The sequence below is a fragment of the Ursus americanus genome, chromosome 19 (assembly GCF_024610735.1).
Source record: "Ursus americanus isolate L20-20 chromosome 19, mUrsAme1.1.p, whole genome shotgun sequence".
In the NCBI taxonomy this organism is placed as follows: domain Eukaryota; kingdom Metazoa; phylum Chordata; class Mammalia; order Carnivora; family Ursidae; genus Ursus; species Ursus americanus.
Window position 1 is genome coordinate 24,864,172 of NC_142145.1, and position 17,545 is coordinate 24,881,716.

Below are 17,545 nucleotides of genomic sequence, written 5' to 3' on the forward strand. Positions count from 1 at the left end.
CCTTGTGGCTGGGGAGAGCTTGCCCGGACTGAAAGCCAGCAGCGTCTTGTCCCTGGGCCGGCAGGGGTGCGGCTTTGCAGCAAACCTTGGCAGCCACTGGAGCATCCCTGGAAGGGACAGAGTCGTCAGACTGTGATAAAGGTGGCCCCACCTGAGTGCCCACTCCAGACCCTGCCCAGGGACTCCACAATTACGTGGGGGATACAGGAGGTGAGTAGTTTGCTTGACTCTGCTCCAGGACTGTTGTCAGCTGCTCCCCAGGCCGCATGGACTTGGCAGCCAGTTTCCAGAAAGGGTCTCATGCCAGCAGCACCTACATCACCTGGTGAACCCAAAGGAACTTTCCTGCAGTGCCCACTGGAGGATGGGCAGGCAGAAATCTAACTGCTGTCTTCTCTCTCTCTCTCAATCTTTCTCTGTCTCTTCTCCTTTTACTGGGAAAGAGGTGTGGACAAGAGGGAGGGGTACCATTATATCTCCCTTTGCGGTTTCTGCCTTGCATTTGGAACATTCCAGCTCAAACTATCCATGGATCGGATTCGCTGGGAGAAATGAGATTTTACAATCCGGGGTACCAGGGTGACCCACTGTTTACCAAGATAGATGAGTCTTGTGGGGCCTCCAGACACCTCCTTCCATGCTCTGAATTATGTGCCTCCTTTCTTTCGGACACTGTCTCCCCCCCAGGCACCACTCTGTTCATCCATCCTGGCTTGGGTCATGTGTCAACCATGAGCGGCTGGACGGGGCTCCTTGTGGCTCAGCTGCACGGGGACAGCTCTGGCCTCTAGATCTGGCGTATGGCAGGCCTTCAGAACAAATGGTGTAGCTTGTACTTGACAAGGCATGGTGCCTATCTGAGATTTAGAATCCTTTTATTTTTGTAGAATCTTAGGTTATAGAATCTTGCCCAGCAGATGGGAAGCTTGGGTTTCCATCTCTGCACACATTTCCCCTAAATCCAGAGTTTTGGATATCCGAGTGTAGTGGGCTGTGGGATTACTTAATGGGTTGGAGATATTCTATCCCATTCAATGCATACTCATGAGGAGTCTACCATGTGCCAGGCACTGTGCTGGGCCCTGAGGGTGTAAGGCAAGCCCTGGGTGTGTATACGGCTGATGCCAGACCCAGAATCAAGGCGGGAAGCATGCTTCGTCTATTACACTTCTGGGTGGATTTTCTCATTGTTAACCAGATCTACTATGGGAGAAGTTGGGGAGTTGGGCCACAGCTGGGCCACAGTTGGGAGTCTGAAGGGACCTTAACCATGGGCACTCTTCTGGGGACTTTCTGGATTGCTTCATCCTTGGAGGCCCAGTTCGAGTCCTACCTCTGCTATGCAGTTTACCTTTCATTCATTCATTCATTCATTCATTCATTCATTCAGCAAATAGAGTGTCAACTGTGTGTAAGATTCTAGTAGGGCATTCTAGTAGGGCAGATTCCTCCATTCAACAAGTATTGACAGAGGGCCCATCAGGATCTGGGCACCACATCAGGCTCAGGGCATAGGGCCAGAACTAGACTGATGTGGGTCCTCCCTTTCCAGTGAGTTAAGCCCAGTGACAGACACAGACGTGTAACTAGCCAATCCCACGACCCTGTGCTCAGGGGCACAGTGAAGGGAAGTTCGGGGAGCAACGGAGCACACAGATAGGCAGGCTTCCACCCCCAGCCAGAGGCAGGGACTCACCTTGTACCTAAGTAATCATAAGAGGAGGTGGTGATGGCTCGATCTCCCCACCCCCAAGCCCCCCCACCACCAGAAATGCAGACTGGGATTAGAGCTCCCCCAGGTGTGGAGAGGGCTTCCTTGAAAGGTGGGCTTTGAGTTGGGCCTTAAGTCTTCCAGAACAACTCCAGCCCAGCCTAGTCGTTCTCCAGAAGCACTCCCGGGCTGTGTCATAAAGTTAACTCAATTTTTAATGCTGTGATTGCACAATTATCCTCCGTCTTCCTTTGTCCTGTTTCACGTGTGTGTCCCCTGCCCACCCTTACATCATAAAACCCTGCAAGCCTCTGAGGATCATGGCTTTTCTTGGTCCCACCCAGACCAGCTTGATGCTGGGGGCTGGACAAAGGGCACACGTGTGCGAGCTTGCATGGGTGGGCAGCTGCTCCCCGCTGCCTCTTGATGCCCTTTCCGGGACACATAGTGCCCGAGGGAAATCAGTGTGGTGCCCGGGGATGGGGCCTTTTAAGTAGGTTCAGGGAACAGCCTAGGCTCTGCCCAGGAAGGGTCTTTAAATAGAGCAGACGAACATTGTCACCACAGCCTGCGAGAGAATTCGCTTACGCTTTAGATTAGTCATTTATATTGGGAACATTAACTGAATTAAGCTTTGAATAAAAAGGACTATTTTCAGAACAGCCGTGAGGACAATTAAAGGACAGCATCCCCCCCTCCCACCCCCAAGATCTGCCATCAAACCACGTGGCTTCGTTTTGGAAGCCATCACATGTTCCAGTCATGCGGTGTGGAAGGGTGTAGAAGCAAGAAGTAAAAGAAGGGTCCTGCCCCCCCGCAGGAGAGCCCAGGTGGCCGCCAGCCACCTGCGGCTTCCCAGGTGCCCAGAGGCATACTGAGGGGCAGAGGTGGAGGTGGCGAGCCTCAATGCTGGCTCCTTTGTCGAGGCCTTTGGAACAGGTCAAGCCAGGAGGCCTCAACTCAGGCTTGAGCTCTCCAGGGAGACGGGGCCTGAGCTAAAAGGTCTTCCAAGCTCTCCTGCCCTGAGCTTTATCAGTGGGAGGTATTGCCCCAGGGTCCCGGTCTGAAGACCTCTGCAAAGAATGTTCCTGCTGCTCCTAAAATATCTTCCCACCTATCTGCTTCTATGCGTGACATCACCTATAGACGAGGTTCATTCTTTTAGGTGAGGGTATGTTTTTCCTGGAGGTTCTTTGCAATAACACAGCTCCCTCCGGCAGGCAGCGGGCATCCTTCGTCGTTCGATGCACACCTACTATGTGCCCAGCGTGAGAGTAAGAGCTGGGGACCGAGCAGCAGCCACACCAAGCTCTTGCTTTCTTGGAGCTTCCCTTGCAGAAGGGAAGACAGACTGTAAACTAATATAGAGTCAGGGACATCAGACTGTGGAGAAACGCACAGTGGGGAGATGGGGCAGCGTGCTATTGCAGGTGGGGTGGGGAGGGAAGGCCTCTCTCTCGGCCCAAAGCTTTCAGCATGATGGCAGCCCAACCTTAAACCCCCCGCCCCCTGGGGCTGTAGAAGCACCCCGATTGTCTCCTAGAGTTAAATCAGTTGTTTCTGCTGTGGTCACATACTCCGTCTCCGGTTTGCTGTGTCCTATTTTATGTGTGTGCTCCTTGCCTGCATCTTATGTCATCAAGCCCTGACTTCATTATTTATCATTTATTACAGTGTCTCTGGACGCTTGAACAGAGACCCAGGAAGGTGAGCCTGAGCCAGTTGGATCTCTGAGCGAAGCTTCCAGGCAGAGGAACTGGCAAGTGTCAAGGCCCTGAGGTAGGGGATGCTAGCATCTTGGGAACAGCCAAGAGGCCAGAAAGCTGGGTGCAGGCAGGGGTGGAGAGGGGCAGTGGTAGGTGCTGAGGGCAGATTGTGGGGCCATGCAGGTGGTGCAAAGGGCCTTTGCGTTTACCGTAATGGCACAAGGAGCCATGGGAAGGCTCTGAGCAGAAGAGGGACCCATGATGATGCCTTAGAGACACTCATTAGCCATGACAACCTCGGGCGTTGCGTGAATCTCGGCTAGAGAGAAGGATGGCAGGGGCTGAGGGGCATCAAGGGCACTTGAGGCTAAGTGAGGGATCTGGGACTTTTTCATGAGGTTAGTAGGGCTCCATGGAGGATTTTAGAGTAAGGGAATTAGTCCTACCCTTCATCTTGGAATAGAGGGTGTTTGGCACAGAGAAAGGACGTCATCTATCCCAGAACACACAGCTGGATAATGGTGAAACTGGGATGGAAAGCCAGGTCTTCGCATTCCCATTCCACTACAGTGTGAGGTTTTTCCTGACGACGGAGAGGAGATGTTTATCGAGCAAATTCTATGTGCCCACACTGCTCAGATGCCCCGCCTACCCCAACCTCTGACCCACCTGCCAGGTGGACACGATTATTATCCCCATTTTACAGATAAGAAAATGAGGCACGGGGTGAGGGGGGTTAAGTAACTTGTCTGAGGTTACACAGCTCATCAGAGCTGGGGTTTGAACCCAGGGAGCCTGCATCCAGAGTCTATGCAGGCAGTCAATGTGCTACAGGGCCTTGTTAAGGCTTTTGGAAATGTGGGGATGTGAAGGTGGGGGAGGGGGACCCAGGACGGGTTAACATGGTGTTTCCAGGGCCGAGCCAGCTCCAGACTTGTCTGGACTCAGGTCCTGTGCTTTGGTGCTAAGCCCGATCATTGGTGAGAGGACGGACTGGCTGCAAAACGTGGTATTGGCTGTTGCTACATCGTCCGAGATCCGATGAGGGCCACGCTGCTGTTCCGGAGGCCGGAAAGGGCTCTGCTCAGAGGCTTTATAAAGAGACATTTCCTTAATTACTTCAACCCTTGCTGTCCTGTGCTTTTCTCTTGGCTCCAGACGGCTTTCCACATGTGTTTCCTGGATCCAGGGCTGACAGCCCACCCAGCAGGGCCATAGTAGGGACAGTGCCCCGGGGGCTCTCAGAGACTTCCCCCTTCCCCGCCTACCCCAACCTCTGACCCACCTGCCGGATGGAGGCCCCCCCCGAGCTCAACCTGACTGTGCGTGAGAACGATATAGAGAGTTCATAGAAAGTACTCGTGGCGGGGTCCTGCCCTCCACCAGATGCATCCAAGTCTCCGGGGTTGGCCTCAGGCAACAAAGGGTAACTTACAAAAAGCTTCCTGGGTGATTCTAATCTGCAGCTGAGTTGACAGCCACTGGCTAGACTCCTAATTATATATAGAAAAAGTGGCTTGTCCATGGTCACGTGGCCATCAGTGGCAGGATGCAAATAGAAATCAGATCTTTGACTCCTAGAACCAAGTCCTTTTCCAAAAGAAACATAGGTTGGAAAAGGCAAGTCACCCTGGGAGAGGCACTTGAATGTTAGTGCCCATAGATTTTTGGATGGTGGAGGGTGCGTCATGAGGCTGCAAAAGTGGGCTCAAGGGTGGGGAACAGCCTTGAAAAAAGCCCAGGGGGCCTGGAACAGAAGCTGAGTTTTCCCAATAGCACGGCCCCGCCAAGGCCTCGCATGGCCAGAGGTGCCGATGGCAGCAGCGTAGCCTGGAGGAACGGGCCGCAGATCCTGCCCTCTGGTCGAGAAGGGAAACATGTGGACAGCTTCCGTGGAGGGTGGGGAGCAGAAAAAATTCAGCCAGAGCAACTGATCAGTTGAAACAGGCATGCTCACCAGAAAGGGCTTTCATAGTACATTTCACACATAGAAGAAGACTGTCCTTTCCCACTGAAGAAGGGTAACTGTCCTTTTCCATTGAGGCCCGAGCTGTGGGAGACAGTGAAGGAACAGGAGGGGGTGGGAGGTGGGTAGATGCAAAGGAGAAACCACCCCCACAAGGAAAATTTGCAGCTGCAAATTTCATCCCTGAGGCCTTTAGAAGATCTTGGTGCCTTCTCTGCCATAAACAGTCCAGAATGCCGCGTCTCTTGGGCAGTTTGACGATATGAATTACCCCAATTAAAAGAAGGAAGGGGATCAGATTCGGGATGAAAACGATCCCCCTGCAAACTCTGGATGCATGCCAGGATCCCCAGAGCGGGGTATGAGTTTGCATTGGCAAAGGAGGAGCCTTGTAGAAATCTCTGCCCCTGATTCTCATACCTTCCCCCTTCCTGCCAGCCCGTTTTCCTTGTGTAACAGGTGCCAAGACTTTCCAGGGACAGGCCACCAGAGGGCACCCATAGACAGAGCCAGGGAGGACACTCATGGTGGTTGGTGTCATGGCACCTCAGAGGGAAAAGCAGGCACGCAAGCTGAAATATACAGAGCAGGCCTGGGAAATGGGAATGTGGCACCAGAAGCCACACCCAGCCCCTGGCCTTCTCCGTATGATGGCCAGGACCACCCTCCCTTCCTGGTGGTTACCCCTGTGGCTTATGTACCAAAACAATACCTGTAGGATCCGGCTCCGTGACAAACTGGGATTATGTTTGTCCTTGCTTCCAAGATTAATTTGAAAAAGTCAAGTCCTCTGTGCATGTGCAAAGATCATGGCTGGAAGGGACTAAAGATACCACTTCATTACTCCACCATGAAGGCCAACCGACCCACCCCCCAAATTAATGATCGGAATCCTGATGACAAGGGCCCATGATGGTTTCAGCCCAAACTTACATACATGTACCTACATTTTTCTTGCACTTATACTGAATGAGAATTAACTGATTATTTTCATGTCTCCGGAACTCAACAGGTTGAGCTTTAGAAACCATAGGCTATGAGTCTTTGTTCCCAGTTGAACCAAAATTTATGTCACGTACATAGACCGTTGCGTCCATTTCTCCGGTGAGGCCTGGAAGACACAAGCAACACAATGCCTGATTGGATCTCAAATAGAGAAAACTTTTTATTCCATGGCCTGGAATTATTTACAAATGGGCTGGTCCATGAGTCTAGGACAGAGGTCAGCAAACTCAGTCCTTGAGCCGGACGTGGGCCATTCCCTGTTTTTGTAAATAAAGTTTTATTGGAACACAGCTATGCCCATTCATTTAGGAGTTGTCTGTGACTGCTTTTGTACTACTGCATCAGGGTTAAGTAGTTGCGGTGGAGACCATGTTGCCCACCAAACCCAAAATATTTAATATTGGGCCCTTTATAGAAAACGTCTGCTGAACCTGATTCTAGGAGGAGAAAATGGCGTCCCAGGATCTGGCTGGCAGGAGAGCTCCTCCCTCTGCACTCTGAGGCACAGGGAAGAGGGTGGAGCTACCGAAGTCCCCCGGAGCCATGCCCCAGGTGCGCCCACGCTCTGGGGCTCAGAGCCTTGCTGAGGAATGGAGGGTATGCACGAGTCCTTCCAGTTCCTGGTGTTCGGTTACCATGCTGGCGTCTCCTCGCACAGCACGGGAAGAGACTGGCCTTCCTAGAGCAACTCTATTGTCTCTCTCAAAAAAAAATGTTTTCCTGAGATAGAATTCACGGACCACCCAATTCACCTATTTAAAAGGCGCAACTCAATCCTTTGGTTCTTAACCTCCTTGGCCTGCAACTTTTTTCCTCCCCACTTCCCGAGTCCACACCTGTATTCACTCATTCTCTAACGAATTCAATGAATTCATTCACACTTGGGTGTGAGTGATAACAGTATGATCACCTGACTCGTCCCACGTTGTATCCTTTTGTCTCCGGTAGGGTTTTCCAGAAGTGGAGGCTGATAGGGCGTTTGAGGGGCTGAGGAAGATGTTGAACAGTGATGGGGACCTAGCAAAGCCTCAGCCAACCTAGCCCTGAAGTGAGCAGGCCCAGGGGTCCAAGCCTTTACACCCCCACCTCTCCTTGTCTAAGCCCCAGGGGAGGAGGCTCCCTGGAGCTGAGGCCGACCCGGAAGTGCTGACCCTGGAGGCCGTGTGTGCCCACACGCCACACAGCCGGGCGGCGAGTCCTTCTTCGGAGGGATCTAGGAGCCACATCTCTGTGTGGGGGTGCCACAGCTTCTGGTGGCACAGCCATTGCCCAGTGACCAGCTGACTCCTGCCACTACTCTCCCGGGACCAGGGCTCTCACTTCCTACTGAGGCAGCCCCTCGCCATTTCACAAAGTTCTGCGTTCCCCTCCCTGGGCCCAAAGCTAAAACAGGTGAGCACTTGTCTGGGTCCTGCCCTCTGGGGCTACACAAATGAAAAAAAAATCATCCCTGTGACAACTGGAAGTATCCCCCTCCCCCCACGGCCTACTCTGGCCTCTCCACCCAATCTGCATGAGAGGCCATCCATGACCTCTGTCTATACGGTGGCAGGTTAGACCAAGTCCCACTGAGGTGTGGTTCGTCCAGCTTTCCAGGCGACCTGCTGGGACTGGGACCTGCAGGACTGTGCCCTTATCTGGAGCAGTCGAATCATGCTGTTGACTCGATTAAGGTTGACCAAAGTCCTCTGCTGTTCTCTCCAGCTACCGCCCACCTAACAGCAGGAACCCTTTTGCTGGGACTGGCTTCCCAGACCCAAATATAGAACCTTATCCTTGTCTTAGTTTGTCCCAACTTCCAGGCTTTTCCCAAGGGAATGGGCATTTTAACAGAAAAGGATAAGTATCTGATGAGGGAGTTCCGGTTGGATCAAAAGACTCATTTTTAGCCCTGGAAGCTCCGGTGTCGGTGAAAACGCCGGTGGATAGTTGTTTCAGCTCGAACAACTTCAGCATGAAATACTCTGCTGGAGGGCCACTTTGTTCTAAGACTGGGGCATGAAAATTTCTATTGTAAAGAACTTAGTGATGGTAGAAAAGAATGCAAAATTTACACGAATTTCTAAGGGAGGTGAGAGACTTCAAAGTCATTTCATACCTCCTTTGGGCAGCCGTTCCCCACCTCAGGCCTCCCTGGAGCAGGGCTCGTAGGCACTCTCCAGGTAGGAGGTACTTGATGCTGATAATTATTTGTCCAGTCCAGGTAAAGATGGCCACGCAGGGCCAAGACACACAGACAAGAAAACCGACCAAGCGATAACCAAACCAACACACCATCTGCTATTCTAGTCTCTCAGAGACCAGTTCGTGGATTCCTTTGTTTTACAAACAGTGAGAGGAAATCACTTGCTCAAGGTCACAGATGGGACCAAAAAAATGGTGCCCTGATTCTGGGTCCAACTCATGGCATTTATTTTATTTTATTTTTTTAAAGATTTTTTAATTTTTATTATTTGACAGAGATAGAGACAGCCAGCGAGAGAGGGCACACAAGCAGGGGAAGTGGGAGAGGAAGAAGCAGGCTCACAGCGGAGGAGCCTGATGTGGGGCTCGATCCCATAACGCCGGGATCACGCCCTGAGCCGAAGGCAGGCGCTCAACCGCTGTGCCACCCAGGCGCCCCCAACTCATGGCATTTAATATGGTGTTGCCAGGAAGGTGCCAATTGGACTATGAGGCTGGAACATGAAGGTGGGAAGGAGCTTCTCATGTTCTGTTCTGGGTGATTGTGGGGTAATGGGCCTAGCACAGATGGAAGCTTCCAGAAGGGGAGCTGCTGGGAAATCCCTGTGCATGATATAGAGATAGATAGAAGCTCCCTGAGAGATCTGGCAGCAACCATAAACACACGAACTGGTTGCAGGGAGCCTAAGCCATTTGGTTACAACCCTGCAGCTGATTGGCAGGAAGCACCATGGGCCATGCATTTCATCTCTCTACCTAGAAAATGGTCCATTCTCATTTTTCTAGCTTGGGTTATGTGCTCTTCTTTTGGTTGGATATTCAAGTTTATTAGTGTGAACAGCATGTTAGTTATGAGTCTAACACTGTTTTATGGTGTCCAAAAGAACTGTAAAGTATCCTTGCCTATAGGGGGGCTTGTAGTCTAGGGGAGACATGATATACGTGTGAACTAGCCAATGAACACAGTATCTAACTGTGGAACAGAAAAAAGAGAAATCTCCCTATGGGTTGGGTTAGCCTGGGTCAGCTGCCCCGGGGTTCACCCCAGATCCATTGACTATATGTAAAGCTAACAGCACAGCCACCTTCTGTGGCTTGAAGAGGAGGCCAAACTTCTTGACCAAGTCATTTCAGACGGTTGAATTTTTTCCCCCGATCAGTTTTTACAAAAAATAAGGAAGCTTTCCCCCAAGTCCCAAATGACTGTTTTCTTTGATCCTGTCCCTGGGGCGGAGCTCATGACCCCATCATTTGGCAACAATGAGGAAATCCAGTGGGATTGGGGTTTCCAAAGTCTAGGGCATAATCCCTGCTTTGGAGAAGCAGCTAGTAATCTAGCTGAGAGAAGGCTACCATGCGTTTGAGAACAGTAAAGAACGAGGTGGTGACTCAGACTGGGATTGGGAGAACCGTTCTTAGATGGGAAGGTTGATGGCGACTGAGGAATTAGGGAAACCTTCTGAAGTGGAGTCATTTGTGTCCGGTCTTGGGGCACCAGGACAAGAGTACCAGGCTTGGAGTTTGGGGTACATGTTTAAATGGGAGTCACTCAAATCAATTTTGCAAAGGACCAGTTCCTCTGCCCTCCCAATTCCCCACCCGTGGTATCTCCTGTGCCTCACAGTTACTCCCTAAAGTCAGTTACTCCCTAAAGTGTTACTCCCTAAAGTCAGGACAAGTCTACCCTACCAGCACGATTTCCTCAGACTGGCCCGGCTTTGGGCCGCTAGAGGCTCTTTCCCTACAGTTGTGAGTCTCTGCAGCTTCCCTGGACCGCAGTTTTTCCACATATGGAATAGACTGGAGGTTTCTTCCCCTGCTCCTTTCTCAGAAGGTTGCGAAGATAAATGGCATAGTAAGGCAGACCAATCTGACACAAGCCCGGTGAAATATTGTGCAGGAAAACTTCATTCAAGCTCTTCTTTGTCCGTCAAGCATGGCCATAAAGACAGCTGGAAAAAGAATTTCAGACAAGCCTTTTGTTTTTCATTCATTCCACAAAAACGAACATTTTTGAGTCCAAAGAACGGAGGAAGGACAGCACGAGGCAAGTCTACAAGGGGGCGTCCCTGTCACCTTTCCTGAGTGGCGGAGCACTCGGGGAGCGGGTGGCGGAGGACGTGGCACTGGGAGCTGGCTCGGCTGCTAGGGCAGACCACAACCAAACCAGCAAATGCTTTTTCCAGACGCTGCAAACCAGCCTTCCTGGGCTGGAGAGTGCAAGACGAGCTGGAGGAGGGTCAGGAACCTTCTCAAGACTGATGTCCCCTTTCCAAAGAAGAGGCCAGAACACTTCCAGGACGAGAGCCTGGGAGGAGCCAGGCTTTGGAAAAGTTGGCATGAGATCTACCTTTTGCCCCCGGGCCTGGATCTGAGCAGGGTCCTAGAGTCTTGGCAGGAGGCAGTGTTTTGATTGGCACTCTCTGGCATGGAGGAGGAGGCCGAGTGGAGCCGGATATCCTGTGCCGGTTTGGGAGGGCTGGGAGTGCCTCTCAGAGGAGTCCCGAACCCCGAGCACACACAATCCTGTCGCTTTTAATCAGCAGAGAAGTGCTGGCTCTCAGGTGAGCACCAGATGTGGCTTTTAAAGAACGCACAAAAGGAACACGAGACTTCAACAAACAGAATCCCCTGCGGCATGGGGCTTGGGTGGAGTGGCCGTCTCCGGCCTGAAGTCATTTTGGCCACCCTCCTGGTAGAGAAACCAGCCCCTGGGTCTGTGCACTGCCTCCCAGAGTTGGATTTGGAGGGCTGAAGGGGCTGATTGTCCCTTGTTTCCCTGAGCCTTGAGGGGGCCAACCAGGGTACGGTCATGACAGGGTTCCTGGATGGGGATTTGGGGGTTCTGGAATAAAGTCCTTTCTAGGCCACTAAATGGTATATGGCTGCAGGCAATTGATTCCTTCCCTGGCTGGCTAATTCTAAGTTTCCTTTTAACTTCAAAATTCTAAACAGGGGTGTTCCAAGTGCAAATGAAGATTATATTTTTATTTCTATTTATTTAAAGATTTTATTTATTTATTTGAGAGAGAGTGAGGGTGAGAGAGATCACAGAGGGAGAGGGAAAAGCAGTTTTCCCGCTGAGCAGGGAGGCTGATGTGAGGCTTGATCCCAGGACCCTGAGATCATGACCTGAGCCAAAGGCAGATGCTTAACCGACTGAGCCACCCAGGCACCCCGAAGATTATATTTTTAATATGAGCAGGGGGTTGTCAACAATCCCCAGTCAAGTGAAAGATTTTCTCAAGTCCGTAGATGTTTGATTTCCCTTGAACTTGTTGTCTACGTACTAGATATAGTTTAAGGACAGTTCTAGTTGGAGGTGGGTAGATAGAGATCCACTCCGACTAGTTCAGGAATAAAGGAGGTTTATGGGATCCCATCTAAGGTCCGAGCAGGTGTTGCAGAGGCTGGAGCTCGACACTGGAGAGTTACCTGACATGCGGACTGCCTCCCGTCCCTCTACTCTAAGCGTCTTCTGCTGACCCAGAGGCCCTGCTCCCTCATCAGTGTCATGGGGCTTTGACTCATCAAGGTGCTAACTTCGCCCTCCATTTTCCCTCGAAACCTCTCTCCGCCCCCCTCCACAGACACAACTGTGGGTCAGGCATCCGTCTTGGGTCTCATCGGCCTCCATGGGGAGGGAGAGTAATATGGCTCCTGGACTATGAACCGGGAGGCTCCTCTAGAGAGAGCTGGGATGGGGCGCACGGAAAACCTATCCAGGAGAGGAACGTCTTGGCCGCACCCCACGCTAGACATCATCTCTCCATTTGGCTCCTGGGAATGGACAACCTGTGGTTCTTCTCTTTCTCTCATGGCTACTTTGATGGCTCCTTTGATGGGCTTCTCTTGCTGCCTGTCTTAGAGGTCTTGGTGCTCCCCAAGCTTCTGTCCTCGTTCATCTTCCTTTGGCTAGGTCCTTGTAAAGGACCTAGTATGTGCCAGCCACTAGGGATACAGCAGAAAACAAGACACAGCCTCCACCTTCCCAGGATTTACACCCAGTGAGGAAACAGGAAGTAGCCGCAGTCCATGACGACAAGCCTGGGACGGGAAGGGAGGAGAGGGTAACAGCACGTAGCAGGGGTCCGAACACCATCCACCAAGGCCTTTTTCAGCCTCTCGCCAGCTCCCCTTATCTCTTGAACTATAGGCCTGCACTTACCACTGCTTGCTAGCCAACCCCACCTTTGAATTCTTGAGTTCATTTTATTTTTTTGGGGGGGGGGCAGGGAGAGGTAGAGGGAGAGGGAGAATCTTAAGCAGATGCTACGTCCAGTGCGGAGCCTGACGTGGGGCTCGATCCCATGGCCCTGAGATCATGACCTGAGTGGAAATCAAGAGTCAAACACTTAGCCGACTGAGTCACTGCAAGTTCTGCAGCAGCCTTAGATTTAAACATATCCACAGTGGAAATAACTGTATCCTACCTAGAGCTGTTGTTCATCCAGTATGACTTATTAGCGACTAATATTGGCGCATCGTTCCCGTCTGCAGGCTGTGTATCTGGGGGTCTTTGGACTCTTCTCTCTGGTCACCCCATCTGGTCAGTCCCTAGATTTAGCAAGTATCCCTTAGAGATGTGTGCAGGACCCAGGCCCTCTCTCTAGCATCCCCCTCCTTTTATTTAAACGCACATCGTCTCTTCTCCTCACCCTTGTGATGGCCTCCAATGGGTGTCCTCAGCTGGATTCTCCCCACGTCCCCCAATCTGTCAACCACACGGCTCCCAGAGTGAGGTTTTGTTTGCTCTTCTGTTTTTACCTAGCTCTCATTCAGCATATAAAAACTTAAATCTTAAAGTTTTGCTCTTTTTCTAGCCTTTTCCCTTAAAAAAAAAATCAACATTACATTCAACGTCCATTTTTCTGTGTAGATAACCCATCATCCCACCGGCATTTATTTACGGTGTGTGACAGATGTCTCCAATGTTTGTCACATGTTAGCGTTCCATTTGTGTATTGATATCTCTCTGGGCCCTCTAGTTGCTTCTACTGGTTTATTTCTTCTGTGCCAATAGCACACCTAATTAATACTGTTTTCTGGAAAATCTTAATATCTGGCAAAGCAAGTCCCCTGCCAGTTTGTTATTCAGTTGTTCGTTGCCTTGGCTATTCTTAGATCGTCCTGTGCGTGTGTGTGTGTGTGTGTGTGTGCGCGCGTAGCATGAATGTTTCCTCGATTTGGGAACAAGTTATGCTAAATAAGCACAAACAATCCAGAAGATTGAGCATATATGACAGAGCGGTGACATTTCAAAATATCAACCAGATTATAAATACTGACCTGTGCTATTGTTCCTGTGTCTCATTAGCTGGGAAGTACCTTTTTCCTCGTATGGCACGTTCCAATTTTTCAACCTGATAGAGTGGTAAGGGCCGGCATTATTTCTACCATTTTATCTTTTAAATTTTATTCTCATCAAAGTTATACATAGACAAAGCCAAACGGTTTTCTGTGCTTGGCTATGAAACATAGCAGCCCCCCCCGCCCCCGTCCTTCCGCTCCACATCTCCCTCCCTAGTGACGATCATTTTCAGCTCTGATTATTTGGGTATTTATTTCCACGTCTCCAAATAATGTCTAAACTTTTGCTACCTCGTAATTTTTTTTTCAATTTCAATCATTACGTTTGAACCATGAATCTACTGGGGATGTCTGTGCTCCCTCCCTCTCCCAGCCCCTCGGTGTGGGGTGTGATTGTGGCCTCATTTTGGCTAGATCCGCATTTGGGGTTAACATGAATTGGTAGTAAGTCCTGAGGACTTTTCTATCCACACAACTTCTTGTTTCTCCTGGGAGTAAAGACAAGCCTGAGCTTTTGTTTGCACAGCTTTCTATTTACGTGGATGAACGTGACCGCAAGGGTTTCAATGGTTGTCTGGTCTCTCCTTCATAAACGTCAGATGTTCAATCAATTTCCTCTTTTGAGAAGTCTTTCCTAGAGATTTCTGGTCTGCTTCAGTGCAGCCCCGCAGCCTCTGTGTCTGGTCAACAGCCATCGTCCTGGGCCCATCCTTGACCAGGGTAATCTGTCTTTCATGGTAGACATGTCATCATCCTGCGGCCCATTCTTCTTTAATTCCTGGTTTGTTTCCTGGTTTGGGGGCATGTGTCCTCCGGTAGCTTCTTGGAGAGGGGTAGATGGGAGGTAAATGTCTTGAGATCTGCCACATCTGAAAATACCTCTCTTCTCCCTTCCCAGCTGATTGCTACTTTGGACGGTGACCCAATCCTCGGTCTATACTACTTACCTTCAGAATTTTGAAGGCATCCACCATTATCTTCAAGCTTCCAATAGTGCTGGGGAAAACTCCAAAGCCATTCTGATCTTTGCAAACTTGTAGGATTTTTAAAAACAGATTTATTTATTTGTTTGTTTGTTTCTTTATTTATTTCGGAGAGAGAGAGTGCACACATGAGCAGGGGGCAGAGGGAGATGGAGAGGGAGAAGCAGACATTCTGCTGAGCAGGGAGCCTGATGAGGAGCTCGATCCAGGATCCTGAGATCATGATCCTTGCCAAAGGTAGACGCTTAACCTACTGAACCACCCAGGTGCCCCCGCCCTTTTTTTCGTAGACGGTGTTCTAAAATTTCACCAATTATGTTTCAACCATTGGACTGGACACTTGGTAAGTCCTTGAACTCTATAAATTCAAGTACTTCAATTCTGGGAGATTCTCTTCTTTCTTCCCTCCCTTCCTCTCCTTTCCCCTCCTCTTCTCTGTCTCCTCTCCTATCTTCCCCAGTCTACTACACTCACCTTTTCTCTTTCTCTTTCTTTCTTTCTTTCTTTCTTTCTTTCTTTCTTTCTTTCTTTCTTTCTTTCTTTCTTTCTTTCTTTCTTTCTTTCTTTCTTTCTTTCTTTCTTTCTTTCTTTCTTTCTTTCTTTCACTTTCTCTTTCATTCTTCTTTCTTCCTTCCTTCCTTCCTTCCTTCCTTCCTTCCTTCCTTCCTTCCTTCCTTCCTTCCTTCCTTCCCTTCCCTTCCCTTCCCTTCCCTTCCCTTCCCTTCCTTCCTCCTTCCTTTCTTCCACTTCCCTTTGATGATTCCTCTCTCTCTCTCTCTCTCTCTCTCTCTCATTTCCTGCTGGAGCTCCTACTGTGTCTGTATTGTGACTCCTGGACTCAGTCTCTAATTTTCCTCCCTCTTCTGTTGTCCATCCTTTCTCTTGCCTTCTCTCCTCCACTTTGCCTTCTGTTCTTCTACAGGATTTTTCATTCCCACTCTGATGTTTTTAAGTTCTCAAGAGCACTTGTTTTGCTTTCCGAATGCTCCTTTTCCTAAGGCCCTCTCATTGTCCTATGGCTTCAGTATCTTCTCTTCTATCTCTGAGGATATTCATTGTGACATTATCAGTGCTTTTCTCTCCAAATCAACTTTGCTTCTTCTAAGCTGTTTTTTTCCCATATATTCATCTGTCTTTTCTCTTTCCTGTTGGTGGCTTTCCTTATGGGTTTGGAGATCTTTGTGCACTTAGGGAGACAAAAGGCCAGTTGGAAGCTCTGGGTATGTGCATGCAGATTGTCCTGAGACGATCGGGCTAGATTAGATCTTCTCTTGGAGATTTTCGGTTATCAGTATCTTTAGGTTTCTCTTTTGGGGCTCACCAAATTGTTTCCTGTCTCGAGGGTGAATGCCCGGCCTCCATGGTTTCTGGGGGAGGGGGGCACAGGAGGGCTGTGAGTCTCAGCCTCCTGTGCCCGCAAACTTGCGAATGCTCTGGCTTTCGGTAGGAGACTCCCACCCTTGACTCTGTCCAATCAGGGAGCCTCCTGTTTGATCGTTTCCGGAGAATAAACTTGCATGCCTCCGGCCAGGATGGGCAGACAGCGTTTGCTGTGCGCAGCTGGGAGGGAGCCTGGGAATCTGTGACCCCTACAGACTTTCAGCCATTTATTTTAGCCCTGTCTTCCTGATTTCCAGTGATAACAGGTTCTCCCCTTTCCTGGGCCTTTGGATACTTCTAAAATTTAATCGCGTTGCTTTTTGGTTTTCCCCACTATCGGCCTAGAACTCTGTTTTCTCAGATCTACTGAGTTGCTAAGTTATTTATTACTCTCTAATCTGCTTTTTAGCTTCCAAAATTTTGTAGCTGGGATTCTGTCCCATTCTCTCATTCTTTCTTTTTACTTTACTGGCACTTGAAAGAGAGTGGGATTTCGAGAGGGAGTATAAGTGGAAGCATTGGATCAATCCACTATCTTTACCTTCAATCTTCTTTTTCTTCTCTGATTTTTCCTTAATACATCTTCTGTCTTACATGGTGTACTACTGTTAGGTGTCTTCTTAATAATCTATCTTATTCCTTCACTTGTTCCTATGCACTTTAGGATCAGGTCATTAAGTCACATACAACAACAACAATACAATGAAAAACAACCTTGGAATTTTTATGGAAATTTAAATAATTTATGCAACACTTTGGGGAGAATTGTTATTTTTTATAATTTTTTTATCTTCCCATCTATTTGAATAAGGTACAGTTCTTCATTTCAATTCATCTCTCTCTCTCTCTCTCTCTTTTTTTTTTTTTTTTTTTTGAGAGAGAGAGGGAGAGAATGAGAGTGTGTGAGCCAGGAGGGGCAGAGGGAGAGAGAGAGAGAGAGAGAATATTAAGCAGGCCAGAAGTGGGGCTTGACCTCACGCGACCTTGAAATCATGACCTGAGCTGAAATCAAGAGTTGGATGCTCAACTGACTAAGGGCCCCTCCATTCATCTCTAATAATCAATAGGAATTTGTGTGGCTAATTGCTTGCAAAGGTGGTCCTAGAACTTGTTTGTATTCAAAGATGCACAACACTTTGCAATGTGAATTTGCCAGTCCGTCATCCCTTCCATCTAGGGCTGGACTTAAAAGTTTGCTTTGATCAGGAAAATGCAGGGGAAATGCTGTCCTATGTCTTTGATGCCTGTTCCTCACTCAAGACGGCTTGCAGCTCCTGCTTTTCCCCTCTGGGAACTCTTC

The 17,545-nt window shown here is 49.5% G+C and overlaps 1 long non-coding RNA gene across 14 annotated transcripts in view; it reads left to right on the top strand.

Moving 5' to 3' along the window:
• The window catches only part of LOC123787370 (uncharacterized), a 53,536-nt gene that overhangs the window by 20,548 nt on the left and 15,443 nt on the right, over positions 1–17,545 (top strand). For 12 of the 14 annotated variants that reach the window (XR_015727667.1, XR_015727661.1, XR_015727662.1 and 9 more), the window contains one exon: positions 3,386–3,490. This is a non-coding gene — a long non-coding RNA (uncharacterized LOC123787370). Of the gene's footprint in view, positions 1–64; positions 211–3,385; positions 3,491–4,332; positions 17,116–17,545 lie in introns of those variants that run through there. The other 2 variants (XR_015727668.1, XR_015727673.1) reach the window with 2 other exon arrangements.